Raw genomic sequence first — 15,243 nt, 5'->3', positions numbered from 1 at the left:
TGTGTAGTACTTGGAGTACGAGGTTTAGGCGACCTCGGTTTCCTAGAAGCTCCAATGTTGCCAGTCACTACTGTGCTATATAGGATGCGAGTAGGCGAATTTTATTGTGTCTATAATTGCTGTGAATTAACCTAATTGCCTTTATTCTTGTTTTTTTTTCAGTTTGGCTATGTTATGTTAGTGTAAGGATACCATACACCATTAGCATACTCAAGAGTAGGCCTCATGTTAGTGGGTGACAACCGCAGACATCTTTTAAGGACTAACACTTTCCCTAATGGGTAGGAAGTAGCAGTGTTAATGGTGCCCTTAACGTCAGACGCTAATGATAGACCAACATATTTGGGCTGCGATATTTATACTTGGCCCATCAACATGCTGGAACTTAAATGGGCATTACCAGCATTTGTAGAAGGAATACCATCTTAATGTTTGTTTTCTAGCACTTGCTCTTTCAACACTAGGTATTACGGAAAAAGTGTTTGGACTCTGGTGGTACCTCAACAAACAGAGATATGGTCTCGAGGAAGCACGGGATTTTCTCGTGGACAGCGGCTTCCTAGGTTGAATGAATGAATTAGGCGGTTTTACATGCCAAAAACACGATATGATTATGACGCACGCCGTAATGGTGGACTCCGAATTAATTTTGATCACCAGGGAATCTTTAACGTGCCCTTAATGCAAGGGACATGGGCGTTTTTGCGTTTCGCCCCCAGCGAAATGCGGCCGCTGCGACCGGGATTTGAACCTGCGACCTCGTGCTTAGCAGCGCAACGTCATAGCCGCTAAGCCACCGCGGAGGGTGGATTGTTAAGTTCTGTGTGAACAGTAGTGTATGGACTTTTTAATTTTGTTTGTTACCTGATCGTGTTTTTGTTGTTGTACTTTTATAACGTTTTTGTACTTTTTCTCTATTTTCTCCGCGATCTGCAGACTAGTTGTGTGTGGGATTTGTTATTTCGTTATGTACTTTTCACAGTGTATTGTCATTTCAATACCTTTTCTTGTTTTTTTGTTTATTGTTATGATTTTGGGTTAGAAAATTCTGTGGCAAAACTGCCCGCATTCCACAGAAGATAAAGAACAAGGAGACGCTATCTACAGAGCAACTATCTCCACACAAGTGCACTAGCCTGCCAGCACTGCAAGAACCCCCGCATTCGTCACCAGCGCACTCGACAATCACAGGACCGAAATAAATGAGTCGTCGCGGTTTCCAGAGCGAGCGCTGCGGAGGCAGAGGAACTATAGCGACAGCGTTAGCCGTCACGACGAGACCGCACTGCAATGCGTCGTAGTTGTGACGGATTCTCAGACGGCATGCAGAAATTCTTCCAGGGCCAAAATTTCCAGGGCGGCACATCACGTTCTGAGTGGCGCGCACCAGCTTCCACCATACATACAACTCGTGTGGACTGGGAGTCCTTACGCGCCAATCAGCAGGCACACGCCTACGCCCGAGCGCCTGCACACCGGGAGCCGCGAGAGGGTCACGCCGCGCAGTTCCACATCGAGCCGATACCATTAACTTACGCGCACATCGTGCAACACTATCGGCTTTCACGAAGAGCACTGTGACTACCTCACAATGCTCTGACGCGAGAGGAAGCCGTAATATGGCGGAAACTCTAAACAAACACATATCCACACTTGAGTCTCTACCACGCCATACACCCTGCGCTGTATTTCTATAAATGGCCACACAGCGATCGATGCGCAACGCTTTATCACATGATATGGGCTTGCGCAAGCACACCACACCTCATACCCGTAGCACACCCCACCACACAGCAATGGGAGGCAGCTGTCCAGCTCCGACTCGACGGACCAGCTCAAGCTGGTCAACCGAGCGAGAAGGGCAGCTAAAACTGCTGCACTCGTGGGCTGAGCGTACCACTCCCTGCAGATAAACCTGCAGAGTGGAGGAGCATCCTACCCTCGTGTGCGCTTTTGCATAAAGTCTACTCTCTCTCTCTCTCTCTCTCTCATGTTAAGCACCACACGCCTCATTTTGTCGCACAAAAATTCAGCCGCTTAAGTCATATTCACACTTCCTGTCCTATTGGTGATGCACTATGCGGACACAACGTGTTGGGGCACAGAAGCACCGAATCACGCCGTGAACGGATGGTCTGTGCCGCCTTCTGCCCATGGCGATTAGGCTCTGGTGAACTAAATCCTGCTCAATCTGCGGGCTGAATCAGCGATACAGTCTATCGTGTGAAGCCAAAGCTTCAGATTATTCATTACTTGACCACGTTGGGAAAGTTCTTCGATCAGCCACTCAGGCCTTATCCACATTAGTTATTTTATTTTATAACCTTATTTCTCTGTGGTGGATTTAGGTCGCGTAGGTTTACGGTTAACATTTCTCACATTTATTTTCCTTTCACTCGATTCTATTCGCTCCTCATCATCCACCGTCCATGATCGATCATTGCCGGCGATAACGAGAGCAGAGCGCCGCTCGAACATCTGACGAAGTGCGGGAACGAATAGCATTGGAAGAAAATCGTTACTTCGTTCCGGCGCTATATCAAGAGGGGGTACGACAAATGGAGTAGCACGCTGTGTTATAAAAGTCGCAAACAGGGATACGATACCTCAGAAAGGCTGACCTACGTTACGATACGTGGGCCTATCTTTGAAATTTTGGCGCTAACATCGTGGTGCTTACTACACAAATCTACCTTCCTGTCATCCTTCACACCGAAGTGAGCTATCCTCAACACACTGAGGGTCTTGTTACACTTACCGAATTATTCATTCTGTGAAGCTCGGTTCCGAAAAATCAACGAAAAAGCTATAGGGACGCTTCAGAGAAAAAACCGATGCAAGAGTGTTCGCAGAAAGTTCTGTTCTAAACAAAAACCCTGAATCACGTGTGACTGCCTTATATGCAGGGGCCGTTTGCTATAAGGTACAAATGCCTGTCTCTCACCCAATCTCGTTCGTAGTGATGATGATGTTTAATATAGTGTCATTGACGGTCCAAAATTCACCGTGTGCAGACTAAATTTTGCAGTGTCCTGCAAGCATAGCCGGGGTACGAGCAATTTATAGCATGAGACAATGCTGCATTAGCCCCAGTTGCACTTCTGATGCGGCACAGTATTGGCTCGTATAAGGCTAGTCTTGTTTGCTGCCCTTGTTATGTTTTGCTTCTGTTCGCTGTTCGTTTATACTTTATGTAAATCTTTTCCATTTCTGTGCTATTGTGTAAGATGTCTGTGCTCATACCTCCATGCGGCATGCTTTCAAGAAAAAATGCAACTGCACTTTAAAGTAGTAATTTTTGCATATGGACGGATTTATGAAGGACACAGTAAGGGACCCGAAGAAGACACTTGTTTTCAAGAAATGAGATCATGTGCCAGAGAAGAAGTGAAAGGAACAAGCTGCTGAGTTGACAAGAAGCTTTTACATAACACTCGAGGCACGCTTGTAATTCGGAGAAAAGAATACGACCAAACAAATAAGCGAAAAAAATCCAAGCCGCACAAACCGACGAAAAACAACTCCCATAGATTAGGCCAAGTGACCTCGTGTTTAATCTGCTATGGGCGCACGGCGAGTCCCTCGCTGGTTTCGTTAGCGGCAAGCTTTCCGCTCTCCGTTTACGTGCGCTTCTCGTATGACCCGCACAACTGGTGCAAGCCAAGTAGCGATTGCGACGCAACGGCAAACACTGACGCGCCAAGATTATAACAAGACATAGTGTAAGCTCGTTTCGATAGCTATATGGGGCGACTGGTTGCGGCACAGCGTGCAACGTACTAATGTTGCAGCCTAGTCTAGCCTAGCATCCATAGGAATGTGTCGCGTCCGTGAGACATACTCAGGGTGCACCGAAAGCAAGAGGCGAAGACATGGAAACACAGCTTCGAAATTGTGCAAACACTTCTGAAAGTGGCCGTGCGCGCTCCAACCACAGCGCGGGCCATCGCATCACGTCAGTGTACAAAATCGTGTTATACTTTATGTATCCGCTCGGGTTCAAATCATGCGAGAGAAATCTCGCCATTACAACGCACAATGGCTAAGCAGAGGCAGGCAGCTCATAAGAACACGCGTCCGCGGTTGACAATACAGCGATGTGCCAGTAGTTGATCTTGGTGTTTGTAAAATAGTCGTATCACAGTATCCTATAGCGGCGTTGACAAATGGCTATTCTACAGCCTCCACGTCTTCCGCGCCTCGTCGGCGTGCTCGCAATATTCATCGATCGCGACAGGCAAACGAGTAGAGCTTGTGTATACATACTGGGGAGTGCGCTTGAGTGGAATGGCAGAGTCGTAAATCTCCGTGATCGATTGCAGCATTTCCTAGAAACGACGACAGCACGTACCTGCATGCAGACGATTTTTAAACGTGGAAAATATTTTAAGCGCCAGCGGAAGAGGACGAAAGGAAGACGTTCACAGCACAATGCGCTGACTTCAGCAGTTTATTCCCAGAAAAAGCCTGAATAATTTCGTGCGGATCCTTCTCTCTGCGCCTAGCCTGAACAACACAATCAGCAAATGAAGGTGCGCAGCCACCTTCCTGACCGCGAACAGATAGATGACCGTCAAGGTAATTCTGCACATTTAAACTGCGCTCTCTTATGTGGTCGTTACGGCATCGTCCTGTCTATCCTATGTACTCCTTACCTCAGGACAGTGGCAACTCGTACAGCACTGCCTCTTCACAATGCACAAAAGTATTCAGATGTCTCTGGGAACACCCAAGCGCAGATTTTCGGCACGGATCTGTGAACCGACACACCATGCTAAGTTTTTCTGGAGCTGAAAAAAAAAAACTCTATAGTGTTCAGACGACTTAGCACTTTCTTTAAGACAGTGTGCCGTCATGTGTAGGTAGGGCTCTACCCCTGGCTTTCGCTTGTCTTATGTCTGTTCACTTGCTTTGAACAGAGTGCTATGTACTACACGAGATCTTTTCAGCAACCTCTCTAATAAAAAAACGTGCGAGGACTTCGGAAACCCTGCTTTAGACAACCGTTATCATTGATTCTTCAGGCTTGCGTAAATATTGTGATGGCTTAATCATCCCGTCCTCGTCCGCTGGTGCTAAGAATGTTTTACAAGTTTACGTACCAACATACCAAGCATACAGCAGTGATTTTCAAGCGGCCACCACTGGCAGACGAGAAGGTGCACCGAGAGGAAACTCTGTAGGAGACGAGTATACCTTCTGCAGATACTGGTTAGAGTGCCGACAAAAGTGTGGTTCAAAGATAACACCGGCAAATATTCACCAAAGTTGTAATTAACTAAGGTAGCAGAGCGGGCGGGCGCCGCGGAAGCCGGCGGATGTATAGCTCGAAATTTCACTAGTCGGCCCTTGTTTATGTTGTAATGTGCGAAGTGCTATGCCGGCAAACTGCTCCATGGTTCTTGTTTGGTGTGTGTTTTCTACAGATGTTTGTCAGTAGTACTTAGCGCATCACAAGGCGAGCTTTTTAAAGGTTTCCGACCGTCTCCATGTAAGCTTCTGAGAATTTTACTGATATGTCTGAAGACTGAAGCATCATCTAATGATTGCATATCAAAATCTCTTTAGACATTTAGGAGTCTGTTGTCCGCTGACGCTGCTCGCGATTTGCGCACGCACGGGTGTGCTAAGGTTTTTCTTCTTTTTCTTCTTCTACTTCCTCTTTTCTTTTTTCTTAACGAGATGCAAATATGTGCGCGAAGTGTAGAGCAACAAGAAGCAGTGATATAGATTCATTGCTAAGGTGAGAGAAGTTATTTTTTAAACTTAAATAAAATTCTTCAGTTTTATGTGCCAGAGCCATAATATTATCACGGGGATCACGAGTACACGGGGAAGAGACGAAATCCTATATTACAATAGTTACAGACTGCTGCTACAACAGAATGGCTGATAGGATCTCACGTGGCATGTCCCGTCTTCTTTCTCGCTGCCGGGCGAAGCGGTCCTTTAACGGCATGCTCATACGCGATGCCTCGTAACATCCCTACCGGCAGACTGAGCGCCACTACGGCGCCTGCTGAAATCAGTCAGCACTGCTGGTGAAGTAGGGTTTTAGCCGCGACACATGGACAACATCAGTAGTAGACGTAAAAGAAGAATACGGGCGATATGGGAGCGGAGTGGGGAGTTAGTCAACGTCGTTGAGCTCGCAGAGAACTTTGTAGGGTCCGGTGTAGCGAGGAAGGAGCTTCTCGCACAGGCCTTGGCGTCGAGACGGCGTCCAGAGTAGGACCAGAGATTCAGGAGGGTACTCGACCTCGCGGTGCCGGTCATAATAGCGCTCTTTTTGGGATACCTGTGACGTACATAGCCTTGTGTGAGATACTTGGCGAGGCATTCTGGCTTGAGAGATGACGTCCTGAGCATATGCGTTGGGTACTGGGGGATGAGCCGGAAGGAGCGTCTCGAAGGACAACGCAGGGCTGCGGCCATACAGGAGAGAGAACGGCAAATAGCCGGCGGTGTCATGCCGGGACAAGTTGCAAGCAAAAGTAACGTAGGGTATAGGGCGGCGTCCCAATCGCGGTGATCAGTAGAGACGTACATGGACAGCATATCCGTGAGAGTTAAAGGGACACTAAAGGTTACTATTAAGTCAGTCAACGTGGACTGTTGAAATACCATCCCAGAAACCTCAAAACGCTTGTTTCGTGCCAAGGAGAGACTTATTTTAAAAGAAAATGCGTTCTGAAGCGTCCGCGTACCTCTAGCGCAGTTAAAATCACCCGCCCTCCGATCGAGGAGTACTGACATCATGGTCTCACAGTGACGTTGCGCCATCGGTGAGTAGAACGGCGTCCGCAGACGGCGCTACGGCTTTTCTGCGCAAAACGCAAACGCGCGGCCAGAAACAGAGCCAAGACAGAGCCGACAGCAGAGCGAAAGCGGGAGTATGGTGGCTAGCGGAAGGAGAAACGCGCGACCATATGCTGGTACTTCATTCTATGACGCAAACTCCGACGCTCGTCGCAATGGACCCTGAAAACGACAGATTGGCTCGCGATGGTGGGCCCAACTTCAGCGATTTTAGCACTGGCGAGCGCGGACCTGCTGCTGAGGGCTCGCGCTGCCGGCGTCGTTGCGTACTACGACGGCGGCCTCGACACCGGCTCTCCGGAGCGGGAAAGCAACGAGGGCTTCCCACGACATCACATGGAGGTGGCATTCTCACTGCTTCTTCCAAATGAAAGCTTCGCGAGCCAGCAGAACTCTCACAGCACGACGCGATAACGAAACTACTGAAACTCCAAAGCGTGAGCGGCGCAGAGTCGAGTGCGCAGAGTCGAGCGAAAACGGAACCTTTCGACCACCCATATTACTGAAGGGTAAGGTCAAAATGTTATTTTTCCTTAGAATAGAATAGACGTAGACAAGTAGCATTTTTTCCGTCTTATAGTCGAATGAAATGATATTTTTAATACGAGTAGCTGAGTATTAGTAACACAAATTATGAGGAGTGCTTTCGTCATCGGGCTAGTACCCGAATGTCGCTGGGGGGTCTCAAATCGTGTCATGCATTTACCTCAATTTCTCGGTTACTAAAGCTCTGTTCGCGATTATATTGACGACTTAGACGTTCTAGAAGATTGCTCTACCACTTTAACTTGAGTTTCTGGTAACCTTTTGTGTCCCTTTAAGTTAAGGCGCTCGGTAAGACCGTTGGTCTGGGGATGGTAGGCTGTCGTAAGACGATGTTCAGCAGAGCAGCTACGAAGAATTTCTTCAATGACCTTTGCTAGCAAACAGTGGACACGATCCGTAAGAAGCTGGCGCGGAGCCCCGTGTCGAAGAATGACGTCGTTCACCAGAAAGTCTGTATCGTCTGAAGAGCAGCTGCATGGCGCGCGTGATGGCATATCTGGCCGTATAGACAGTTGCGAAAGCAATCCATTTGTTGCCGGATACGGGCGTAGGGGAAGGTCCGAGCAAGTGAAGGCCGCCACGAAAGAAGAGCTCCGGTGGAATGTAGACAGGTTGAATCAGGCCAGGCCGTTGAAGAAAAGGCCGTTTGCGCCCTTGACGGCGCTCGCATGCAGCAACATATCGGCGCACAACGACACAAGCCAGGCCAAAAGAACCGCTGTCGCACATGCTCGTAGGTGCGGGAGATGCCGAGGTGTCCCGTAGTTGGAGCATCGTGTAGCTGTTGAATAGTGGTACGAAGGTGTCGGGGACTAACTAGCCAAAATTCCGACCCGTCAGGTTTCATGTTGCGACGGTATACAACTTCATTGCGCAGGGAATACTGACGTAGAGAACGGTAGGAACTTGCGGAAGAGAGTTTCTGAATGGTGAGCTTTAGGGATTCATCGCGACGCTGTTCGGTGCCGATGTCGCGTAAATCAGATATGGCGACCACACAGGAATCATTGTCATGGTCAGCGATGCTAGCAGGGTCCATTGGATGACGCGAAAAACAATCGGTATCGTGATGTAGCCTGCCAGATTTATAAATTACCTCAAATGTACATTCCTGTAGTCTGAGAGCCCAATGACCAAGGCGACCAGTTGGTTCCTTGAGCGAGGACAGTCAACAAAGAGTGCGGTGGTCGGTAACAACCGAGAATGCGCGGCCGTACAAAAGCGGGCGAAATTTCGCGACAGCCCGAACCAACACAACGCACTCGCGTTCTGTGATTGAATAGTTCCGTTCAGCCGTGGAGAGAAGGCGGCTGGCGTATGCGATAACACGTGTTTGGCCTTGCTAGTGCTGAGCGAAGACGGCACCGATTCCATGCCCACTAGCGTCTGTGCGAACTTCAGTAGTCGCAGATGGTTCGAAGTGAGCCAATATAGGCAGTGAAGTGAGCAGGTTGGTCAGCGCCGAGAATGCAGCCGCTTGGTCGTGGCCCCCGAGAAGGGGACGTCCTTCTTTAGAAGGTCGCTTAGGGGTCGGGCTATGATGACGAAATTCCATATAAAAGGGCGGAAGTACGAGCATAAATCCACAAAACTCCGAACATGTTTAGTATATGAGGGCACCTGGAAGTCCTTGACAGCGCTAATCTCGTCAGGGTCAGGTTGGACACCTGTAGCACTTACACGATGACCAAGCACATTGATTTGTTGTGTGCTAAAATTACACTTTCTGGAGTTTAGCTGGAGTCCCGCCCAACGAAAAACAGCTAGAATGGTCGCCAAACGAGTAAGGTATGACTTTCAAACGTTTGGGAAAACACAATGACGTCGCCCAGGTAGCAGAGACAGATGTACCAGTTCTAACCACGAAGGAGAGAGTCCATCATGCGTTCGAACGTTGCGGGGGCGTCGCGCAGTCTAAAGGGCATAACTTTGAACTGATAGAGGCCGTCCGGTGCGACAAAGGCAGTTTTTTATCGGTCCAAGTCGTCAACAGAAATCTGCCAGTAACCCGAGCGTAGGTCTATGGATGAGGAGTTCGGTGAAGACAGTCAAGGGCATCATCAATTCGTGTCAGTGGATATAAGTCTTTGCGCGTTATTTTATTTGGGGCACGATAATCGACGCAATATCTCCAGCTGCCATTTTTTTTACCAAGACGACAGGTGCCCCCTACAGACTGGAAGAAGCCTCTATGACGCCTTTGGAGGGCAGCTTATCGACCTCGCGTTGTATGACCTGGCGTTTGATATGGCACACACTATATGGTCGCCATCGGATAGGAATAGCATCTAACCCCTCCCCCCCCCCCCCCGGCCCCCCGGTGTACACTGCAGAAAATCTATACCAGCTTTCACATATTTATTAAGTAGTGTAGGCATTATGTAGGATAACTTTCCTTTGGAATAATTTGTTTTCGGGGTTATCATTTTCCGCCTTCTTTTATATCGTGTATTAAGCGATATAAGTCCTAATTAATTAATCAACTTCTCAAATATTGTAAATATATGAAAACTGTCATTGAGGAAATTGTATGGCAACGTGAAAAACTCCCGATACAGCTTTCCGCTGCTCAATACATGCTACTTAACAGTGTTTTCCCGAGCGTGAAAGAAGCCCGCGAACACACGCAAAGTGCCTCGCGCGGCCAGTCGCGCGGCAATTTTGCGCGAATCGTCTTGTGCGCATAATTTAGCATCCAAACAGCCACCGTCCGCGTCTGTGGGAATGGCTGATGAAGTGGATAACAACGGCACCAGTGGTCAAAACTCTCCACAGGTTCCAATTCATGGTTTAGAATTATATCACCTAAACTGATTAACTGAAAGGTTAAAAAATTAAATTATGGTGCTTTACGCGCCAAAACCACTTTCTGATTATGAGGCACGCCGTAGTGAAGGGCTCCGGAAATTTCGACCACCTGGGGTTCCTTAACGTGCACCTAAATCTAAGTACACGGGGATTTTCGCATTTCGCCCCCATCGAAATGCGGCCGCCGTGGCCGGGATTCGATCCGCGACCTCGTGTTCAGCAGCCCAACACCATAGCTAACTGAAAGGTTGATTAGGGAAATTTGTTCATTTGGTAAGTATGAATTATGACTTTTCGGACAAGTAATGTCCGACTCTTGGAATAATCGAACTCAAGGAGCAAATTACATTAGTTGCCGCTGGCGCAAAATGTAACTCCTGTTCCAGACAGGCTTCATAATAATGACACGTGGCTCTCATTAGTAAATGCAGCGACGTGCCGACAGTACCAGTCTGCAATGAACAGGGCTCAATAAGAGACAAAAATAGCTGGGTAAAAATGCCGATATCTGCCAGTGAGTGGTTGAACACGTGCTCACGCGTATCTTTTAAGAGGCCGGCATCTTGTTGAGAGCATTGCAAAGAAAGTTATTTGCTGCTTTCGATAAGATGGTAGGAAAGCAGAAGGAGCCAATCTTCTGAATACACGAGTTAGCACGCTGAGAATCTGGCATCACGAGAGGCGTGCGTGCATCACGATGGTGCGTGCAGGTTCAAGGAACGCGTGGCGTATAAGCTATGCAAAGAGGGTCCCTCCCGCAAAACCTCGCAGAGGCGGAACGAAGATGCCACAGGCTCTCTCATCCAAGTCATACAAAGCGTCCCAAGTAAACCTCCTCGTGATTTAAGGAACGACAAAATACAGTGGAAATTCAAAATTTTAAAAAATACTGCGGAAACTTCCTCAAGACGAAGCTTAAGCTCGGGTGCCTCCTGTCTAAATACAAATAAAAGGAGAATTCCTGTTTCTCGGCAACCACTGCACCAAATGTGACCAGGTTTGTTGCATTTAAAAGAAAAAAACTTGAAATCTAGTGGCTGTTGGTTTCGAATTTTTTATTTAGTTTGTAAATTTTTGATTAAAAATTGGCAAGAATCAAACATTTTCACAAAACGAAACTCACGTTTATAACTCTGTAAACGCAGCAACGAAAAATGATATCGCAATTATGTGAATTGCATATGATAGTACATCTAAAGCGGGCAAACTTGATATGTGACACATGAGTCTGAAAAAAAATTTAGTAATACGGAAATGCAGCTTTTGCAGAACCCTGGTACAGAACGTAACAAACTCACGTAAGATATAAATGGACATATTGAATTTCTCCGCTTTGAATAATGTAATGTATGCCGTTTACAGAACCGCGATATCTGTTCTTGATGCAGAGGCATTAATATATAAACTTCGTGCGTCTATATTTTTTCGAACTTGGAAATTAAAAAAAAATATATTGTTTTAACAAAACTCAAGCCCTAAATTGAAATCCCGCTTCCAACAGTCACTAGAATTTAACTTTCTCTCTCAAATGCAAGAAATTTCAATCAAATCGGTCCAGGAGTTATCTCAGAAAAGCGGTTTTTTTTTGCGTTTTACGTGTACTTGAATAGGGCGCGTGGGAGTTGGGCCCGAGCTAAAGTTCAAGGGGCAACTATCGTGGTACGAAGCTATAGTAGCTCCTCATTTTCGCGTTTGCGAGCTAAACGTCCTTGCTTCTCTTTCGTAGGATTAGGGCAGCCGGGCTGTTCTGGTGCATGACGCAGAAGCATTGCTCACTCTCTTTGGTTGAGGCACGTCCGCAGTCCGAGAGCAGCTGTGGCGAGTGGCGAGTCGCGCCCGGTGTCCCGTCATTGCACCAACGAGTGCGCGCCTCATTTCCAAGTGCGCGCCAGTTGCGCGCTGTAGGTGCGCTTCTAGCGCGCGAAAGCGGGTGAGCTTCGGGCTTTGCCGCGGGTGATGTGGCGGTCGTTGCCCAGAGGACCCAGGACCCCCAAATTTTTGCAGGGTCATTTGAATTCACCTTAAATGAACCCTTCATGCCTAGATAATACACACCTCGCGCTTACACTCATTACAACAGCCACGAATGTGAGTGCAGATTGACAACTTTGAAACTTCTACGTCTGCGTATCAATTTATACACACTCCTCACAAAACCAAGAAAATTAGTTTTAGTCTTAAATTTCAATAATTAACCTATGCCTATATCCTCATTCTTTTTGGATAGTATTGATATTATTACGTCTAGTTGAAGACTGCAACATTTCTTTTGCCGGATTGATGAGCGGAAAATCGATTTTTTTTATGCTGAGCCGATAAATTGCAAATTAACTTGCGTGATTTTGCCAAGATCTTATATATAATGCTTCGTATTAAAATCAGAACTTGCGGTTCTACGCGCCTAAACCACCATCTGATTAGGAGGCACCCAATAGTAGAGGATTCCGGCTTAATTGTGACCACCTGGGGGCTCTTTAACGTGCACCCAATGCATGGCGAGTGGGCGTTGCTGAATTTCGCCCCTGTCTAAATGCGCCCGCAGTGCACGGAAATCATACCCCCGACCTTGTGCTTAGCAGCGCAACGCCATAGTCAGTAGAAATGACACTAATTGCATATTGTTAGTAGTTGCTTAAGGGTATTCGTCAGTATTTTCGCAATTCCTTACTGTTTTCAAGGACTGAAATATTTTTACTAACCTAATGGAAACATGCTTTAGTACCGTGGCGGAGATTCAAAGGTTGTGCGAAATCTTATGAGAAAAGAGAACCAATGAAAACTCACGCACAGCGAAAAATTTTTGCGGCTTTTTCTCAACTAATAATGGGGCTAACTAATACTACGGCGCGCGGGCTTGCTGCGACGCCATGCATTTTTCACGTTTACTAAGCTATCTTTGTTAGGTGAAGAAAATAGGCAAAAAAGAAAAAAAAGGGCAACGTGCGGAACTGAGCTCATGGAAAACCTTTCATTTGGTTGGTTGTGAACGCGCCCTATAATTTCGTAATCACGCACTAGGCACAAAATGAATTCCAGAAGATCTATAGCGTGGCTCCTCCGCATCCAAGCTCGTGTTTTCGAATGCAGAAATCATCAACAAACAGTTCTGCATTGAGAACTAAAATCTGATAAAAGTGACCAAAAAGATGTTAAACATGAACACAGTTTTCAACTTTATCCTCGTGGAAGCCTAAAAAAAAAGTTAGACATTATGTTTACAGCAAGAAAACTGCGCAAGAAAACATATTGCAGTTTTTTGAACTGCGCTTGCTAGGCAGTCTGAAGTGGACAGAAATACCAGATTATGGTTCCAGGTTCTCTTCTGAGTATCGCCGGTTTGTAAAACACGTAAACGAGAAAACACTTTTAGCTAGATTAAAACTGACATTTTATGGGTTTTCCCTTCTTTAAATTCTCTATCAGTCACAATACAGAGTGTTTGGATATACGTATACTTTGGTTGTATAGTTTAACAGTTGTAAACTTGGTGTGTTCGTACTTTTATTTCGAGAATTGCGTCAATGTAAATTAAATAGATTTTATGGCCCACATAAAGAATCTGCATCACTAGACTAGACTTACAAATACTTCTTTTTTTCTTAAGTTCCACAAACTTCACGCATATAACCCAAGAGATTGTCCATAATAAGCGCATTATTACTTCTTCTGTCTATTTTGATGATATGAGACAAGGTGAATCATAGTCTAAACTGTTATCAAAATTTTCCAATAGTTGCACACAACATAAAAATACCGGCAAACAAAACACTGCCGCCAACAACACACAAGTGGGTCCATTTTCATATACCATATAGATTTAAAGAGTATGGGCGCCCTGTAAATACATATTCTTTTGTGATAGCACAGCGGACACGCTCTTTGTATTCGAAAGGTGCTTACTGGATTGTTCAGGTATTTTAAAAAGGGAAAATCACCCCTCCCCCCTCCCCTCAGGAGCAAATAATTATGTGAATCAGTTTCCCCCGTTTTCTGTCAGGTTGCATCTGTCAAGCAGCGAGGTTGTTTCTAAGGAGTGACGAGCATTGACCTGCACGAGTTCACGCTCGTGCAGTGATCCGCGTTTTCGCGGTGTCGTGTATCTCCTCGACGACAATTTCCGCTCGGTTTACTGCTGAGCTCTTCATCTTTGCGGCAGCGACAAACGCCAAGCTTTGTCAGCGTCGGACGACTGATTGTGTGCAAAAACAGGGTCAAGAACGGGCAATGGAATCCACACGGCGCGTCGACCTGATGCGTGGTTTCTTTGCCGTCATTTAGAGTGCTTACGCAAATCGAGGTAGCCCTTAGGTTTTCTGGCGAACTTATATAAGACAAAGAAACAGTGGAACTGGAAATAATAACTATAAATTACTAAACAACCAATACTTAGTCGATTATTGTATCAACACATCGTTGATCCCGACTGACAAGAACCAAACTTTTGACGTGACAGTTGTAACACTTCCACGCCAAAATCAGCTCTCAGCATCGGCAACCACTATCGTGATTCTTTCCCGTGAATGCTTTCTTTTCGTATTGCTAAAGAACAATAAGTCTCTTGTTAGGCGAATGCCTTTCATTACGTTGCCACTGTTTCAGCACGCTTGATCGGACTATGCTAGTAGCCATGGCCAGAGCAATGAGGCATAACCTCAGAACGCTGTCTTAACCGGCGCTCAACCACTAATTCTCAAGTACCCTTTCATAGTACTTAGTGTATGGCCTATATTCGTAATGAGTGTGCCACGGCTCCATTTTTGCAATACTTTGCTCGCTTCTTCACCAGTTGCGTGGTTAGGAGCGTAGAGACTGCAGTTCTACAAACTTTTGATGGTACAATCCAGCGAGGGTTTCAAGGAAGAATGGTGCTTTGCTGGAACCATTTCACTCACTGCACTTTCGAGTATCACCTAAAATACACACACATCAGGTAGGACGTTTCTTTATCCGCTGATCTTTCTGCGTGCAATATTTTATTGCTCCACTTTAGCCAAATCTGGAAGAACATTCGGAGACCATCATCCTGTTCTTGCATCATCACCTCTTGGGAGGGAAGCATCAGCTATAGCT

This window comes from Dermacentor variabilis, chromosome 1 (assembly GCF_050947875.1).
Source record: "Dermacentor variabilis isolate Ectoservices chromosome 1, ASM5094787v1, whole genome shotgun sequence".
Taxonomy (NCBI): Eukaryota; Metazoa; Arthropoda; class Arachnida; order Ixodida; family Ixodidae; genus Dermacentor; species Dermacentor variabilis.
The sequence above is the reverse complement of the archived record's forward strand: the minus strand, read 5'-3'. Positions refer to the sequence as shown.